The sequence below is a fragment of the Opisthorchis viverrini genome (assembly GCF_000715545.1).
Source record: "Opisthorchis viverrini unplaced genomic scaffold opera_v5_65, whole genome shotgun sequence".
Taxonomy (NCBI): Eukaryota; Metazoa; Platyhelminthes; class Trematoda; order Opisthorchiida; family Opisthorchiidae; genus Opisthorchis; species Opisthorchis viverrini.
In genome coordinates, this window is record NW_008751721.1 from 1,662,161 (window position 1) to 1,682,946 (window position 20,786).

Sequence of the window (20,786 nt, forward strand, 5' to 3'; positions counted from 1 at the left end):
TGTTTTACTCGTTTTTTATTGAACTGCCTGCATTTCCCAGTATCCGCCTTATTTTTCTCAGAACAAAATGATCTGTGGAGATCCGGAAGCTTTGAGGATAGTCAAAAATGCCGATTATTTCTCCAAATTCTTCCCCCAATGACCAAGATAGCCCCTCTGTGGTCCATACAAAAGGTCGTTAAATGTGCACATTGATATGATAGGGTATAAGTATACTTCCTGAGGTTGACGGCCACAAGAGAGGAATCCAAAAAGCCTAGCCATGGAATTGTTAAGGAATTACTTGCCATTCTTCCAACCCAGTCTACAGAGTGCCTTTTAGTTAGTAAGCTGAGGTATGTTGACCTATGCTGACAACGCTTCACCGGTTTAACGTGGTTTTTACACTCATCCTGTTGATCTAACATTGCACTGCATTCACAGGATGTTCGCAAACTAAATAAGGCCAGTAGATCTGATAAAGCGATGATAAAATATTTCGTTGTCGATTTTCTTTGGTTGATTATACAGCACACTACTTATCTCAAAGTCATGAAATAGTTGGTCAAAGGCGGTCCGTAACGAATGTGACTGACAAGAGCTTCAACCGAAAGAATCTCTTTCAAACCAGTACGATATGCAACAGGATGTGGTGCCTGTTAATTTTCTTGAATACTGGTTTATGTCAAAATGACATCATCCATACCATAAAGTAGGGCTTAAATTTCCCCCTTTTTGTTGCTGGTGGGGACTCTCATAGGCTTGCCAATAACGGGAAAATTTATACCATCCTCTGAAAGGCACCGCATAGATGTGTCAGACGGAAACCACGGTTTGCCTTACTACACAGCCGTTCACTGTATAACACCATTCTTTCGTTCGAAATTACGTTTCAGGGTTTTGTTGACGCAGTTTATTTCTTGAAGGTAACTACTCGTGAGGTTGATGAAAATCCTTCAACTAAATTACAAATAGATTTCTTCGAGAAAATATATTGAGATATCTCAAACGTCATGCCAAATAAAACATTAGGCGGCCTTTTATATGCACCTTCAGTTGAAGGAGGTCACAAACGTGAAACCTAGCTGGGGATCAGGCGAATCTTCCGTGAAACTGATTTACAAATGAATGCATCTGGCGGTTTACTTTGTGCGATAATAAAGTTCAATAAATACCCTTTTTAAGATTCATTCGATTGCACGGTGGTCCTTAGGGTTTATTCATGTCATTTATAAACATACTGACGAGATTAGTGGTAAAAATGTGAATAGGTGCAGAGACCATATTTTTCCAGAAGAATAGTCTGCATTGATATATCCATCTATTTATATGTCAAAAATGGCACGGTTTACCGCACACCAGTCGACCGCAATCCTGAAACATGTGGAACGTGAAAGGACTTGCTGCACGTTGGTGAAAATTCGAAACTCAAGAATAAGGGGCAAGTGTTCAGATAGTTTATATCCCAAGCCATCATGATCAAAATAAACTCAACCCTGTAATTATGTTGTTTTGAAAATACATTATTGTGGAATTCACGAGTCCGTAATTATAACCTCAAAGACATCCATCAGTCTGCTCATCCACGTGCGATGACACTGCTATAAAATTTTGAATTAATCGGTAGTGTTACTTGAGGAGGATCGGCGACATTGGCCGAAGGATTCAGTAAGTTTATCACCAAAAATCTACTGCTGTGGTCGATCGGCAGGTCCCTCACTCCTCTAACTCATACAATTGGCTTGGCATTGCGTCAATGCCATTCTCTTGGTTTCTTTTCAAGAAGCACAAAAATGTAAACAGATCACAGCAATGCGCATGGTGAGCAGAAAATAGTGCACGTAAGTCCGTGGTACATCATATAATTTTCCTTGCAAGAGCAAAAAAACCCTTGCTGTGAATGCCATGACATTTGCATCGAGTTGATATAAAAGTTGGATGTTATAGGCCCGCCACCAGATGAACTGGCCAGATTCTTAGCTGGTATACTAAAACCGCCCACGGGGAAATAGAACACCTTCATTAGGAATTCGCACGACTTTGCCAGTAAAGCCTCAGGGCTTCATTTGCAGACGGACGAAGTCCTCATGAGCTTTCAGATAATCTCAATATACACAAACATCCCTAGGGCAGATGCTCTGGAGGTAACTAAGAGGTTGTTACTGGCAGACACCTCACTCGGGGAACGAACACAGCTCTCGGTGGATGAAATAGTTGAGGGCATAAGAGTGTGTTTGAATCTTGATGAGTTTGTTTTTGACACAACTGTTTACTCACAGAACAAGTCTTGCAATGGGATCTCCAGTATCCCCAGTTTTAGCTAATACTTATATGGAGGAGCTCGAACAAATAGTTTTGGCCGGATATCATTGTTCACCGAAAGTTTTTTGGCGTTGTTTTGACGACACTTTTGTTGTAATCCAACGAGATACCATGAACAGTTCCCACGACTATCTCAATAGTTTAAATCTGACATCAGGCACACCACCCTTTCTGGACTGTATAACACATAAGATTGGTTGGAAATTGTAAACTACCATCTACCAGAAACCAACAGACACAGGAAACGTCTTAAGCTATTCATCAGCACACCCAAAGTCCGTGTATGCCAGTATTGTCTCATCGATGTTTCTTCGAGTCAGAGCGCTGTGCACAGAAGAGATCGATCAAACGGCAGCTCAAATCGAGATTTCCAATAAACTTCAAGAAATAGGATACCCAGTGAGTTTTATGAAGCGTCAACTAAGAAAGATATTGGCTCCAGTATCCAGACCCAGTAAGGAATGGATTGGCACAGCAGTCATTCCATATAAAGCAGGAACATCGGAGGTTATTCGAAGATTGTTCAACTTAGCTAACATTCAAGTGGCTTTTCAGAAGGGGAAAAAGCCACGATCAGTTTTGATACAATCGAAAGATCCCTTGCTGGTTGAAAGAACTAGAGACTGCGTGTAAAAATTAACTTCAACGATTGCGCGAAGGTTTACCTAGGACAAACTGCCAGGGAATTGCACACCAGAATTGGTGAGCATACAAGCAGGATAAACAAACTACTAGGGAATGCAGAAGAATACCAAAAGCCGGTCTGACTCAGCGATGGAGGTAAATGCCTTAGACACGGGACATAGAATAGATCTGCAGAATGTGGAAGTTTTAAGACGGGGACTGCGATTCACACCACAGCGGCTGATAGCCGAGGCGGTGGAAATTACTAAGCATCACAGCGTGTGGAACTGGTGAGCGTATGGAAAGCGGTCTTAGATAGGCCGAGTTGACACGTGACGGTGTGGTTGTCAATCCACGTAGAATCTTTAGAAGAAAACGCGGGGGGGGGGGGCGGAAAACCCAACCCGACCAAAGGTCAGAGCATCCCTCTAACAAAACTATCTTAGCACTAACTCATCCACACGGACGGGCAGAAGTTTCAAACGACGTCCAAGTGGAACCATGAAATGAACCGAACCAGAAGAACTAGACCCTAGGCTGGACCAAACCCATATTAGGTTTCCCCACCTACCCAACACCTGTTCAACCACTCTAACACACTAAAATCTCTACCGACACCCAACAGAGATTTAGCTTGACCTAGCTGATTGGTTCTCCTGCCTTAAATCTCGACCAACCTCAAAACCTAGTCACTTGGCCTGACGAAGCTTTTGTGTCAAAAGTGAAACGTTGCCCAGCAAAAAATCTACCGATTGTCACCAAACTTCTTCGAAAATCTGACTAACTTTAAAGCCCGTAATTTTGCCAATAATTCGGGTATATTTTAAGTTGTAGCTGAAAGTCTCTGGCTTGAGTTTCCGGGTCACCCGTTTGCTTTTACCGCCCTCATAAATTTATTTTTGATCCACTGTGCCGTAGGGCAATACATTGATTTGAATTATATAACGCAGTATTTCGGGTATCACACACACATTTGCAAGTGATCCGCCCGAAAACTAGGCACCCAGGAATGTACCTAAGTGACATTCATTTGATCAGTCGCGGCTGTTCTGGAAGTTAGTTGATGAACATTTCTTCACCAGAATGAAGTCACCTCATACTTGTATGTTTGGATGATCATCGTTTAATGAAATGTGGCTAGCATTAGTTAGCCACATGTGTGAACCTTAGACGTGTGTATGATTGGCGCCGTTCACCGGGTAGTCATTCGACTACGTTTTTGGTCTCAGATGAACTGTGTCTTCCTCTGGGCATGCCCGGCTGAAAAACCACCCTCTTGTTCGGTCTAAATTCCTTCTGGTTAAACCGTGTTCGGTACGTGGTATTACACGCAATGCGCGACAATGTCATTCGGCTTATTTCGAAGCGGTAGGCCAAACTGGGAGTGAGTGCTGGATCACCATATCGTTCGCTTGTACGTCCGATAAAGTTCAGCAACAGGAGGAGATCGTTTGGTGATCATCTGTATTTGGGTTGTCCGAATTACCTGAAAGCCTTATGAACCCGAGTCTATGCCTAATGAGAATTCTCCACCCATTCCAACTGGTCAGCCTGCTCCGTAATCCTCAGAACTTAGTAAATTACAAGCCTTTTGAGGTTACATTACTGTTCAGAGAAGGCAACCTGCATTTTTACAAATAGCCAGATATTTTAACATTTTAAGATTTCTCTCAACACCAATTGGTTATCAGATCTCCTGATGTTTGTGTTTTTCTAGTCACTTGCTCAATGGCGGAAGAATTTATCAAACGTCAAAGATGCTGAGTCATCTTGCTTTAGCAGTGAAAAATGTATGGGATTTTCACAGAACAAGATTCCTAGAATTGGAATCTGTGTAGAAGGTCCTCTATAGGTATTCTCAGTCTGATTCTGAAGGGACAGTTTATAATGGCGGAGAGCACAGGGTATAATCAGTAGGACAGGCGTTGAGGGAGAAGACGTCCATTACATTTTGATGTTTGTGTTATCGAACAGTTGGACGAAAGTCACGCAGAGACTTATTTTAAGTAATGCAACATACGTGATTGCGGACATTCTGTTCATATTAGCCTGGTATAGAAACTCCTTCCCTTGTCAAGACGAGATAACTTTCGTCAGTCCAAACTGCCAGTTGACTCAAATCATTCCCTGGTACTGCAAGGAGAGTGCATCTGAAGTGGCATTGATCTATGGAGAACAGCAAATGGCAATTCAGGTTGGAAAGTACCACTCCTACACATACAATGAAAACTGCGACATGTACTGAAGAGTGTCCAACGATAATCAGGAGTAATACACTACTTTATACGGTTGCTAAAAACTGTTTGGTAGCCCATGACGGGTTTCGCCCTTCTTGAGGCTCATCAGGTACGTGCAGTCCCCGAGTCCCCGTCAGCTTTGTGTTCTAATCAAAGATTTTTCAGCAACCTGATGAGTTGTGTATTACGTCTAAACATATGTCGTGATATCTCCAACATCGTACCAACTGATTCACGAGGCGGCCTGGTGCAGCACACTCAGTTGCTTCACACATCATAAACGGGGTTTTTAGCTGGGCTCCAGATGGGTCTCCCGTCAAGAACAAATTGGTATACAAATGAATATATTCATAGTCAGAACTATTGTGTCAGAGGATAAATTGGAATGTTCGCCGGCTGGAAACCTGAACAGAACCGATTTCGGGGGCCACTTTTAGGTTTCACGGCCTTGTGACACCTTTTGAGACAACGCTCCAGATTCTTGATAGTTTCCAGAATGTGACACACGCAGACTGATAGAACATTAATGTAACCCAGTTATGCGGTCGCTCAGTTGCTACTATGTTTTCATAGGAGCCTTGCACGTCTATATAATATAAGTGACACAACAATTAGGTGTTTTATCCGTTCATTTCAATCTGTACAATTGATTGATGTCCCTGTCATGAGGCTAAGGAAGTGACAAAAGGAGGAACGCACTCAAAGTTGCGATGAGCTTAGGACAGTTTTCACTGAACAAAGGTTGCTATTTGACGTCAAGGGTTATTAAACTTATCATTATTCTGTAACCTTTTCGAAGCAAAATTTGAACGAAAATTTTGATATGTGCACCGAATAAAAATACAATAAAACATTTCGAGTACATATGGTGAATTATGAGTAACTCTTTCGCCCCATGCTGGTAGATATTAGTTTTTCCTGAAAGATTATTTCAAGCGTTTCTGAGGGTGGTCACGTCGAGGAAAGGATGGTGAACTTTGCTCTGGGACTCAACTGAACTGACGTGAGTTGAAGGTCCATAAAGGTGTAATAGTAAACTAAACTTTCTTTATCCGCTTATGGCTATTCATACAGGTTGTACAGCATCTTCTCCTCTTGGAGGAGCGCAGGTTGAGGATGGTTTTTGCTTTCTCATGAGTAAGCCGCTCACTATAGCAAACCGTATACGAATTACGGCCACTTTGATGACTCGGATAGAAGACAATACACGTAGTTGTGCTGTGATCCGGAAACGCGATCTCACGGATACTGTGTCGTTAATTAGACTGTGTGTGGTCCGGTCAGTCCCATCTGGCTCATGCTTACTCGCGAAATTGTAGGCTAGTGACGCTAACGCACTGACGCCATGTTGGATTTTGACAACAAGCTGCGAAGACGGGTCTCCGAATGATGACAAATTGCAACCGGTCGAATGTCGCCTGGTGGTCACATTCAGCGTTTGGTCCACGACCGGTTACCACTCGGACTGGAAGGCGATGTGTGCATTTGATTATGTGTGTGCCTTCAGGCCAGAAGCAACTTGTGAAGTCTTGTTTGTGAAATTTTTCAAAACGGACCTGTATGGGCAAGAAGACCCTTGGTGGCTACTCGCTGATAGGCCAGATTTTTGCATAGCTGTGAGTGAATGAAACTCAGGTCCCCAATGGACTGGCTAGGAAGACCGCCACTTTGTACGTTTGGATGGATGAGGAAGGATAGAAAAGGGAGGAAGCTTCAGTTTGGTAGCCTACTATTGGATACTTCGTGAAGAAGGTGCCTAGACTAAGAGGCTTAATGGGATAAATCAATTTCAATAGGGGGCTCGTGGGTTACAAATGATGCTTTCAAGTGCCCCGGTTAAGTAATACACTTTTTTAAGCAATCGAGTTGACTTCATTGTTTGCAACCGCGTCTTAATGAATTACCGAAGTACTAAAGACGTGTCTAAGGTCTGGAGAGTAGACAGGTTTTGGTCACTGACTTGATAATGAACATGATACAAGCATAATGTAGCCTGGATATCAAGAATTCGCAGGTAGCGTAACTTTCTAGTAAAGCAAAAATCACTTTTAGTTGTTTTGCACCATATTACGTCAGGCAAGCTCAGGACAAATGTTGGTCAGTGAGTAGTTGGACAAAATTTTAGAATAAGGAACACTGCACAACTTTTTTTCATCATACGGTTGTCACTTATGCATTGGTGTTACTGTCGTTTTTGGCTCTCTTATTAACTTACTTTCGTAACTGGCACAAAAATCTGTTGCAAGAACAGGCAGGCGAAATTTTCATCCCATCATACAAGCATACAGATCTTATTTAACTATCCTATCAAACGCATTTACCATGGTGGTTTAGAGAAGCTTTGTATGCGAAAAATTTGGTTGAACTTGTGTCTCAAAATTACGAAATTCACCTACCTGTATTAGCCATCCTGAGCTTCCATAATAGTTGTTTTTCACTTCAAACTTTGCGTTATGGAGTTTAAAAAAGCTCTACCTTACCTGTACCAACCAGAGAGGCACAGGTTGCATAAGGAAGGTCATAGTGTAGATTCCTGCCTCCAAGGGACTCACATCTGTTTGGAGGTGTGCAGTTCGGTGGATCGTGATAACGAGGTTATGGGTTAATTACAGTCAGGGTATTCCACCCGAGCAGACAAGACTTTTTGGCTTAGCTAAAACGCACATTACATGTTCGCTGCCCGGATCACGAAATCTCAAAGGTTTACTACTTCGTAATGTGATTTTCTGCTTCTCACTGTAGAATATCCAGTGGAATTGTGCAGCAGTGTGCTGGTATGAAAGACAGACATTTTACTTAGCAATGTTTGAATCTTTCAGTGCTGTGAGTTCGAACTCCACCGGTAGTAAATCGGTGGTCAAGAATGTGCACACAAAGTCCCGATTAGCGGTTAGAAGGCTATTTTAACAAGTCTATAATCGAAGCAGTCACTTACTGTAGCCCATGAGAAATTTTAACCATAGATGAGCAACAGCGTTAGCTGCGTCTCCTTTTCAGAAATGTGCTAACAAACACGGTGTTTCAAGTCATGTTCGTCGGCAGGACAAACGCATGTCGCCCATGAATATGTAACATTCAAAACTTTTGTCTCTGACAGTGAGGGAGGAGAGTGAGTTTCTATGCATGAGCGGATGCAGTTCACAGTTTGCCGCATTCCGTCAGAATGCACACGGTATGTATTCTTGTTTGTCGCTCCACGAGTGTAAAAGTGAAGCAGCATTTTGCTAAAACGTGGAATTGGGGGACCTGATCACTGTATCGTTTTGCTACTTTCCGTATCCCGAAAAAATATCTTGGATTTTATCTAGAACTGGTAAGTTGTTCAAGGTCGTAGAATGTTTGATATGAGCTTATGACAAAAAATTATGTAGTCAGTTATTTCCCTATACTCGGTGGTCGTTGCCTCGTAAGCGGACCTCTTTGTCGAACTAGAAACGAGCACCGAATCTGAAATGGAGTCATTTTCGAGGCAACGCAAAAAACCACCCATGATCCATTAAACTGTTTGTGTAAAATTAGTGGACAGTAACATGGAGTTTTCCATTTTAAGAGAGCATGTAATGCTATGAGCGGGATTGAATATCTCGCTGAAAATGAGAGTTTGTCTGATAACCTTTGGTTCAGTTAAGTGCATTAGGCTCCGCAGCGATTTAGCTGATTAGGCCCAGTTACGTTACCTATTTTCAGTCAAAACTATCGTAAAACATCGTAAGGTGGACATCCCGTCTTACCGCGCCCTTCACTGGAAAAGTATTGAAAAATTTCGAGTACTGCCTGACCCGAATGGGTTTCAGGCACCGACGATCAACTGTTTATATGGTTTGGAGGTCGGATGTTGAGAATGCCATCCACGTGACACCAGTAGGTTGAAAACAGTCCGGTGCCTCGTGCCACCTAAAGTAGTGACCCTTTTTGTTACCAAAGTGAATGAATGAATACTGTAATTTCAAAGCTAATGGGAATACCTTACATGGTGCCTTTCAGCATGACCACAATGAAACTTGCTTCTTCAAAGAGATGCGCTCATTGGTGAACTTCCCCAGTTCGCATATTATTCGGTAATCAGGGAAGTCAGTCGGTTGCAGCGGAATTGCTCGTCTGTGATATTATTCAGCTAAATAAGCTGCTCGGAGACCGCTTCATTTTTTATTTCGTACGATATTCGCAATATCAAGATAAACATTTATGAGAAAACATACTACTTGTAGGGCATCTCTAGAAACTTCAGCAGCCTGTCATTGGTTTTACCCACCTTAGGACTGCGCAGTTAGGCGTGTTCTCAGAGATTCCATCCACCGTATGTCATATATGAACATCACATCGTAAGGTGATGACTAAGTACACCCATTTACAATTCAAGNCGTAAGGTGGTGACTAAGTACACCCATTTACAATTCAAGTCTCACCAAGGGATATTTCGTTATTTGCACAAAACGTGGTGTTCACGTTTAACGTCAGTTTCATGAAAACTCAGAGAGACCGCCCACCTGATATACCCAAGGAAAATGGAACCAGTGATGAACAGTCGAAGAGTTTTGGATGACATTAGTATTGATGAGCTTATTCACTGTTCGGGGATGTGTTTTCCTTGCAGCAAAGGTCCCCATACATACATTCTGAGTCCTGGAAATCAATTGTCGATGGGTTGCTGGCCAACTTGCTGACGGCCAATCAAGAGTTTGAAGTTTTAAGGTGTGTAACTGGTCCTTCCAGAAGGAGAACCTTTGTGCAACCTGGGCTTAAATGTTCTTTTTCAACTCCTCATTCATGGATCACGCCAGATCTCAGTCTTATGTGGAAACCTGATAGTCCCCGAGGGGTCATGTCACCAATCTGTATGTTTCCTTTTGAGTCCGTTAGGAGGATGGCATTCTGACGCTCGGGAATATACGCAGAATGCGACTTGAGAGCAAATTTGTCGCGCAGTTGTTGTTCACTGTTTTATACAATGTTGCTTTTTCATTCGTTGTACCCCTATCTCATCATCGCCATCATCATCATCACGAAGGCAATCGCAATCAATATCAATTGAACGACCTATTGTTTCGTTTTAGAAGAGCTTGCTAAACAATGGGTAGTTTTTATTTTGGCATTGTTTCGCTTCTGACACAAAAGCTTCATTGGGCCAAGTGAACAGGTCATAAAATTCCCCAGATTATTAGACAAACGGGGAACCAATCAGTAAGACCTCTTCATATTATCTCACTAGATCAGTGTTGAGTGTCAATTAACGGCTCTTGTCGGCTATTGTGGTTGCCGAAATCTTAAATTGATGGGTTGGAAGAGTTTCCAACTTGATCTGTTTCTGTTTGGAAGGCATGGGGCTGGATACTTGACGTATCCACTATATTGTCCTATTCAGTTCCACTGTCATTGTGCAGTTGCTTGAAGTTTAGAAGCAGACAGAGTGACTTCTGATAAGATCGTTCTATTCGGTAGCCCCTTACTTGTAAAAATAACTTTAGATCCAAGTACCTTCAGCCTCCGTAAACGAAGGAAGGCTCTGATTCACTCGACTTGTTACAAATAATCAAACAAGATTTAGTTGCAGCCTACAGCTTAGTAAACGCTAACTGGTTCGTCTAATCGGGTTGGCAAATTTGACTGGGATGTCTTGCGTGAAAAACCCTGCCAAACCTAATTGCTTCCTATCATCCCGCCATGCACCATCGTTGACGTTTTACGGACCAGTCTAAACGGTTCTTCACGTCTGAGTGAAAATAAAAAATTGTGTGCGATGAGCTGTTCACATCTGAGTAACTAACGACGGCTGAGTGAGCTGGGAGGAGCATCTGGAATGGCTAACGGCAACCATGCAACATTGTTATGGGCCGTTTGTCGCGGATTGCTTCGTTGCACGCTCGTTTTAAACATGGGAAAGGAAGCTGGAAAAAAACTAACCTTGATCACGTAGACGTGATATGCCAATACCAGTCCAAGGAGCACCGCAGTAGACAGTGAGATCAGAGATTTTGTAAAATAGGAATAGATGGAATCCTGAATAGAATGAAGTGAGAGGTAGAAGTTAGTTTGCGTTGAAAACTGTAATGTTTACATGTTCAACTAACTTCAGATGGAACGACAAACAACTGACAACTGATCACAGTCTGCGCTGACTTTGCGCACTCCTGATGAATAAACAATGCAAATACTGAACCGAATGAATAGGTGATCCAAGCGTTTGGGAGTTGGTTAGCCTTTCTCTACTTGGCTGGGTTTGGAAGTAAAATCTGATGGGAATTTACGCTGCTACCATCGGTAAGGTACGATTGCGCTTGAACAACATTTTTAACTGATTTGTTCAGGTTGATGTACCAAGTTTCCTCATACCCGGTCCTGAGAACCGACGCAAAGTTTGCTGTGTGGTACAATTTGGTTTATTTGTTCGTCACACTTTAATCTAATAAACTCCATTTATCCTTTCGCACTAAACCGCACCTTTAGGACAAAGATTGCTTGTCCTTATTTTTTTGGTATGTATTTGTACCAATATTAACACCTGCAGGTGTTTATTACATTGCGTCACAACTTCTTCTCAATCCATGCTAGCTCATCGCCTCACCATTATTATGTACCAAGCCGATTAGTATACATTTTCTTGAGGGTTCACGGTTAACATTCTACCTGGAAGACATTGTCACTAAACTAAAGTTGTCTACATACTGCATGGTACACATACGGTTACTGTGCCTTTCAAGCGAAAGTTCGACAAAGGAGTCACCAGATAAAAACTGTGAACCACCGTGCAACTAAAGCCACCTCATTATGATATCCTGGGATTCCACTTGTAGTCGATGGTTTTTGGGAACAACCCCATTTAAGGGATTTATCTAGCTTTTTCTAGGAGTGACTTCATGACGCACGCAGTATTTTGTATCTGTTGCATCAACTAGTTACCAGGTGAATTGCAGTAAGCTAAGTTTCTTTGTGGGTTCCTTAGGGACCCTGAAGAAATTTTTTCGATCAGCGCGATGTACCACGAAGAGTCACACCATCCACTCAACATAACGCCATGAAAACGGTTCACCTTTGCTCGACCTCTCGAATTATATTTCAGCGCCCATGCTTTCTTCTAAGTAGCGAGTGTCTTCCAAGAAAGATAACCCCTCAATGGCAGGGATATAGAGGAATTCTCGAGGAAGTATCTGGGCCTCGTTCATTTTTCTTGGAGCCTGCATTGATTGTTCAGAAATCGGAGCCACTTTGGGTTTCATCGAATGGGTATTGAAATTAGGAAAGTCTGTAATGATACTTGCGCAGTCGGGTGTTCAACTAGGTCCAGAGAGAAGCACGTCTGGTTCAGAAAACCCCAATTATGTTGATTATACTCAGCTTCTGCATTTGCTCCCCAATTCGGAGGATTCATCAAGCCGGTTACCATGGAATTCAGATGAATCTTAAAATTTCGTAATTTTTCACCGGCACACGTTGAAGAGGTATACAGGAAAGTAGAATTTCAGATTCAACCTGGTCTTCTATCACTTGTTAGTAACTTGAACAGACTGCATCCCGACGTCTGCAGATCATTGGGTAATACCTTGGAGACAGAGTTATAAACACTTTCAATATTGGTAGCTTATCTCTCCAGTGATAAATAAGTGTCCCTCCGAAACTGAGAAATATTTTCAATCGAAATGGTTAAACCGCTAATTGAAACCCCGTATCTGCAACCTAAGATGACCGAATTCACTGAGTGAACAAAGTACACTCAGAAAATTTACGTATGGAAGGCAAATATAAACACCGAACTGTGGTCCGATAACGATAGTTACGCTTTTTTGATTCAGATCAAGTCAATCCTTTCTAGTGAAACAGAAAATTAGGTTTGGTGAATAAAATACATATACTCAATAGAATGAAATAATGATTACCATACATCTGATACGCTGTATAGACCAAGGAATATTGCGTAGAGAAAGGATAAAGCAAAATCCTTAATGGTTTGCTGGCGTACTTGGAGCAAAAAATCGAAGCAGTGTCTCGGCATCACAGTTTATAGCATAAAAATGCTGATCCCGGGATAGAAATGAATCATAAATTCAATAAAACAGTTATAGTATAAGGACCATTTATTAACCAACTCCGCTATTCACTACAGAGCATCACGGAGCCGCGGAAGTGTTGCTGTTTAGCGATTGCTACGACACTCTCAAAATACACTTGTTCAATTGGGATTCAAATAAAACGTTACGGTTATCAGAAACTCGGGATCCGCGCCCACCTGATTGCCCCGCACAAAGGGCGGACCTTGCCGAGGGTTGTCGGTCAGTCTTCAGCAAATCTATGGGCGGCATCACTTGAAGAAGATACATAATTCTGCTTCTGTAAATTCCCGACTCAAACTGACAAATCAGATTGTTTCTCAGCTCGTCATGTTGCTTCTTCTATGGGATGTTGGGAGGAGCCAAGCAGTGCCTAAATATCCAGTTTACAGTTTTCGTGTGTGTGCATTTAACCAGCAAAGCGAAATGTGGGAAATTTGAAGGTCACGTACTCTGATTACCTTTACCTATTCAGTGGACTCTGGCCTGTTATGGTTGTATTGGTGAGAATACCAAAGATGGCTCCTCACAGTGAAGTAAGCAAAGCCGGCCGCCACCAGTGAACTTTGAGGGCAGCATCAAAAAACGGACCTTCTAATTGGTTCGTCCCATTGGTATTGGAAATTTGGACGTTACGAGGCAGAAACAAGCAGATTCCGGTTGCTTGGGTAAACAGAATCCTTTTGGCCCTTCCGGTATAGCAGACGAGTAATTCAATATCTTGTACTGACAATGATAGTAGCTTTGGTGAGCTAACTGGCTGTTGATCAAGAGGCGGCAGATTTTTCGCCGAGCTTGGCAAATAGCTAGCAAATATTTCGCCGCCAAGCCAGTAGACATCATCAAAGCGCACTTTGGAGGGTCTCCAACGAAACAAACGGTGACGATGTCTCCTTGCACTGTGACAAAAAAAGTTTGCAAATCCTTTATCAACTTCGGCGAACAGTCAATTGATACCTGATCTACAGCCGATCAGGATATTTCGCGTAGGGCTCTGGTTAGGATTCCACTCTGGTTCCACTTGAAGGCATGGTGTTCATTCCACGAAACACTTTTTGCCCTATTCCGTGCAAGAAGCCGCTGAGAGATGTCTCTCATTTCTGAGTATTCGAGTGTCTGTTGCTAGCATCTTGAACTGATATATTCACCTTTGCCCTCCAAGCATAGTCGGGGTTCTCTAGCACGGTAGTTGCTTACGAAGCAAACGATTTATTTGATGTAGTTAATAAATGCACATCGGCATTTCTGTGTTCTGAGTAGTATTCAAGCTGGGTGTGAGCAAGGCAATTAAGTCTTCCCATGTGAATGAGATTCTTCATCGGGCGGCGTAAGTTTGGCTACACCCAAAAAGTTGTTTTGTTTCTGCATGACATGGATGATGCGATATACTTTCAAAGTTTGAAAATGGAGAACGGTGCTTTTCAGAACAATACATGCCGCATGAAAACCGAAGTTCCATTGCAAGTTTTGCGAAGAGCATTTTGTGTGGTTCTGCAGCCACGAGAATGAGGAATTTCGTGTGCGTTCATGTCAATTTGGCCATATTTTATTTAAATATCCTTCAACTGATGGACTTCACTGTGTATCGATGGACGTGCTCATCTAGGTTTTAACCGGTCCGCTACTACTGACAGGAAGAAAAAATCACGCTACCGACCCAAACTCATATTCTATAAGGCGGTAGAAAGATTTGCTTTAACAGGCATCTGCAATACTCTCAGGAAAGTAGATCCATTCACAGAATATTTATTAAAATACTTTCTCACCTTTCGCATGAAGTAAAATCTGCAATACCGTTCTGTCTGATCATTTCGCGTTTCTACTCTTTATCAGACGGTTTCATTAAAAGTGTGCAGCTCCCTGGAAAATACATTAACTATACTTTGTCCGAATTATAAAGTACAAGCACTGATTCCCTGTTGTGACGTACAAGAACCTGCTACGTCACTGCCTTGCTGCACCAATCCAGTGAATATGTGACCACTGACGTCAATAGTGGCGACTTGCTGGTTATACTTTGAAAGGACAGAAAGATTCTGTGTGCGTGAGACCTATCAGTCTTTTTTTGTGTCCAAAGTCGTCTTTATCAGAATCGAGGCATCAGTTGGTACGTCCAAACAGGTTTATGGAAATTGCACTGAAAAGATTAACGGATCAGATAGTAAAAGATGATGATATTTCGTTGTTGTCAGTGCACAGAAGGAACAGATAATCCCGCGCTGCGTGTGTACATCCTAGCCAAGGTATTCAACAAGAATTTGATGCTCAAGATAGGAAGAAAATGGCATATTGCAAATGGGCTAGACAGTATGTGGTCGGAAGGCGACTTCCTGTTGCTGCCTTTTGTTAACTTTGTTGCTGGACGATGTACGCTCATCCTGTGGCGATTAAGTATTGTCCAATTTGCAGAACCTTTCCAAGTTAACTGAGATGCCCAGTGGGATTTAGCCTCAGAGTATAGCTTTAGATTAGACACCATACACTAATATGCTTGACGTTGGTCAGTTTTGAAGCTGAAGACATTCAATGCATCCTTGCTGACTGACAGCCTTTACCAACAAGTCTTCACTATCATTTATTTTTGAAGAGCATGGTCACAGACATAAAAAGGGAATGCAAACGATGAATGCGAAAGACTAACAGGAGAATATGGGAGAAAAGAGAGAAACGTCTCATTCGAAATCATGCCAAGGACAGTGCCAGTCAGGTGAGGTGAATCCCAAAGTATGTAAAGATTTTGGTATGGGAACACGCGTCTAAAGACCAACAACCAAAGAAAGGACAAACAATGGTGAATGCTCTTCAAGGCGCAGTGTGCGCTAGCACAGTCAAGACTCGCACATCAGGCATTCCACTACTGCCCAATAAATCATGCAAGATGAGCAAATATTCTCTGTAAACCTCCAACCAATCAGGTGGTGTGCGATGCAGACGCGATTCAAAAAGACCGACGCATCGAATTACAAGTATGATTGTTGGTATCGGTAATTAAGACAAAGAATTAAATGCAAAACATTGGGAAGTTCTAACTGAGGTGGTTGTCGCCTACTAACACCGGATAATATTGTGATTGTGATGAGTTTAATCAAGTTGATTTCTATTAGGAACTGACAAAGGAAATCCACCAGTGTACTATCACACTGTATTTTATGAGAGTTTTGATTGCAAAAGCATAACGGGAATCATTGTGCTCATACGTGCCCATCATTGAAAACCAGGGGAAGATGAACTAATGCTGCATAACATGATTGAACAGTATCGCTCTGCCGTCTGCTATCCACGCAAGTAGCTTTTATCTGAACGTTAAGTAACTGTAGAATACTGAGCCACCTCAGTGCAGGAGACAATAGATGATTCTAGTTTCACAAGCCGTGATGCGTGGGCCAGAGTTTCCCGGCAATTCGTTCTCAATCTTTATTTCAAAGCGGGGTGACTGTCCTCTAAGGACTCACATGAACACATTCGAAGACATTACAACGCAACCCACAAAGTGGAGCAGGTATTGGCTAAATGGGACGAACCAGACAGCTACCGAACCGCTGGCTGAAAAAATGCCTCACTGCGATTCAAAGTCTTGTGTCATGAACCTTAAGCTTTACGCGATAAAGCATACGGAACAAACATTAAAGCATTTATGTGGCCATTCTATGCTGGCTGAGTAAACTCCTGGAGTGACTTTACTGGTAACATTACTTTTAAGTCTGTACTTGAAAGCATAAAAAGTCGACTGGCTATGAAAACGACTCAGCTGACTGTTTGTTTTTGTAGTGAGCCACGGACAAAGTAGAGCCCTGAATCAAATTTTAATTTGTCTGCGTGAATGTTACCCTATTGAGTATCATTGACAAAATGAACACTACAGTGTTTTCTGGCACCTCGCGCTGTTTCCTGCTGAGACATGCGCCTTTTATCCAACTGCATTGTTTTTTTGGCTGGCCGGCCGGAGAGTGGGCTCGAGGTCACTTCACACTACTCCCAGATGAAAATGACGGACCTAATCAACGTGTAGAACGGTGTGTGTATAACTGTTATGTCTGACTAAGTAGCTAATCTGTTATATCTGACTACGGTTCCCGCCCCATTGTCTGGTGCCAGAAAAACAACTCACCGACAAGGAACACAGCAGCTTTACTGCCACAAGCGAGTGCGCGCGAGTGCAAAAGTTACAACGGACCTGCGCTATTGATCAAGGCTATCTGAGAGACGTCAACATCTATCGTGCTTTTGTGAAATGCCTGAACGCTGATCACACTCGGCTGTGCTTCTGTGACGAGCCTGAACACTCATCAGCTTTTGCTGAATTGATTGAGTGATTGACTGGCCTGGATGCCTGAGGGCTTCCCCATTGAGATTTTGGTAGAGTTCTATGATATGAATAGGTTTCGGGCGTTCTGGGGTTAAGGAATCTGACCTTCCTGATAGTGGCGCGTTCGCAGTCCATTTACTATCAGCAACCACGATGAGGAACGCAAACATCCTGAAACACCAGGTCTCAATTCTCGACACAGGTGTACTTCACAGAGCACAAATCAGATAAGTTGGTGTCTTTGTAATTGAGGTGCAGACAACAGCAACAATCAGGCAGCTGAGATGATCACACTCATCAATCACTCAAGCTTTCACACATGTCTTCTGTTTCGCTACTCAGTTTATAACTGCACGTAGTAAATGCTTTCCCAAATTTATCATCAGGCTATCAGCATCTAGACACATGGTCAACTATTCTCAGAAAATCCGGTTTATTTTAGACTTGAGTACACTGTCTCATAATAGGCCTGTATCAGCGATCGGGTAGCAGAAATACCAGTGCACGGTGGATACTACTGATGGAGCATGCGAGTAGCATATTTTCCGTAAATCCGCTCGCGTCTCTTGAAAAGTAAGATCTCTTATGGGATTAGTGGAGTCGTATTATGCCATTTGCTTGCATTTGAGTAACAGTCAGTGAATATGCATAAAAGTTCAGGAAGACGTGTTCAAGGTGAAAATGGATATTCAGTTTTTGTAAACAAGATGCATATGAGAGTTCTGCTTCCCGGCCCAGTGGTCTGTAACTGTTCACTTGGTGTTTTCTAATAAGTAACTATGCAGCGAAGGACTCTTCCATTTCACTGGTGGGATGAGTTGTTTGAATGTAGTGTTTCATTGGACTGGGGTTGGACAGATGACAACAATCCGTTAAAATTACATTAAGTTCAACTACGGTTTACAGGTTCTTGCAATTTGCTAGCTTTCCTATGGCAGTTTACACCCTCAACGCTTACCTGTCCTAAGTGGCGAGATGTTTCTCGCGTTTATGAAACTTAGCACCTGCGCTCGAAGATGACCAACTACAGGATCGATAACACAATTGGGGATTATACGGTATACTGATGTGCTCTATAAAGAAGACATTTATGAGTTCCTCCTGGACTTTGCATTCTTTATTAGTAGTGTATTCGAAGGAGTTCGCCGCTGAACTGCGGTTCACGGACTTGTCTATCCAAAGTCTGGCCCCACCGCGGGGAAGATTTGTTTGCTAATAAGTGTGTTGTTCCTCTTGTGTGCTTAATTAAACGATCAAATTTACAGCTTCATTGTGTACATTTTTTAAACTGTTAGAACCCACCTCGTGCAAGTTGGTGTAGACCCGATTGTTTTAGTCTGCCATACAGTTGACCGCTTAAGTCCAATGATCATGTGTTCGATTACCTCAAAATAATCTTGAAGTACTCAGTCATCCACACTGAAAGGTTTGAATATTTCAGCAAAGCGTGAACTAACAGACTCCTGAAGCGAATCAAACAACGGTTGAAGGCTTTTCTACAGTTTGCGTAGTTTTGAAGGGTATTTCGCTAACTATCCCACACGAAACCGTTGAGCGCTCGCCCTCGGCTTCTCAGGGCCTCCATAGAACGGAGATTTCTGGGCTAACTTTAAGATAGCTTGTGAATACCCACTTGAGACTACTTTTAATCATAAGGTGTTCGTGAGGCATCGTTTTAATCTTTTTAGTATAGTCAGCTCTGCCAACGCGACGACTTGCATGGAAAGGATGTTGCAGTCTGTCTTTGACGCATGGAACTGCTCTAAAATGTATAGAACTGCTTTGGCTGGACCCAAGACGAGGGTGTTCTTCCTCATTATGGCTGATCAGTTAGGCTAAGAGGGACTGGATGGTAAGGTTCTAGTTCGGGCAGGCACACATCTGTCATGAGTAATTCACTGATTTCTGATCGTAACATGGTTGTAACCGTTTGCTGAATTATTCCGACGATCTAATTACTGACTCATAGTTTAAATGCACCACATGAATAGTCGTCAATCTTCAAGGAGAAATAGGTAAAGTAAACAGAACAGTGCGCTGAAAGGATCTTCATAAATGAGTCTTCTGGTGAGCTTCAAAATGTCGAGGTCTCATATGGAATTCAGATTTAATTGGTAGAGACCAGGCCATTAACGAGGAACGATGATTGCTCAGGCAGAGTAATTTTTTGATCAATTGGAAGACAACCTGACTGAACGTGTGAGGCACTGTTTTGAGAAACATAAGGCCCATATGTTATCCACTCTTCCGTCTGTAGATATCAACTTTAGGGAAGTAAAATTCGGGACTTATGGTCACATGATTTGTCGTTTTAGGCAGACCAGAGCATTCCCACTGGACGTATCATTACTAAGTCATGAATAGTCCATCCAATGAATATCATACGTAACAAAACAGACGCGACAGCATCTGGTCGGCTTATTTCACATCCAGCCCAATTTTATTCAGTCATGCATACCTCAGACCAGATGAATATCCTTGTTCTATAGGTGTCTAATAATGTATCGTTCTTGCACTTGTCATTACAAAGTCTAATTTTCTGTGAGTGTTGCACGGAAAGAATGTTTTTGAATTCGGTTTTGATTGTGGTTGGATTCATTGGAAATCCTTCACCAAGGTTAAATTCAGTGATACGAAGGAGTTAAATGAGGGAGGGGACAGAGTATTTTCACCCTAGTTGCACATGATGTGTCTCGGAGAAGCACAAAATCGATTGTCGAAAAATCGTTAGAACGTGGTCACCGTAAAACCTTCGTTTTACTCACCTGGAATGAGAGTTGGTTATTCTCTCATCTGTAGATGATGATTATTCCATCAGTTCTGAGATAGCTGAGGCGCTAATCAAAAGGTCTCTAACTGCAACTTACTCTTAGAATTTCCTTGGGTTTTCTCTCGACTTAGGGAACCCGAGAATAGCCTATCAGGTGTGCACATCCCAAGATATATAGCAGATGTGCGTTGGAATGTAGTCTGAGCATTTGTCTGAATAAATCAGTCCGCTGGGAGCATTTAAAGAACGCGATTTCAGACTGTGACAGCTGTAAGGATATCCATTTGTTTTCGTTAGTTTTCGTCAAAACGTTTGGCCAAGAGGCAGTTTATTCAAATTACTGTCGCAAGCATCTAGTGAGTACCCTGTGCACTGAGAGCACTCTTTTCACAATTTCGGTAAAAAAATCATTCGAGAGGATACTTTTCAAATATTCCGTAATTCCGCAATAGATTACATGTGAACACCATGAAAAAAGTTTATCTGGTGCAAATATTTCGTCGGGT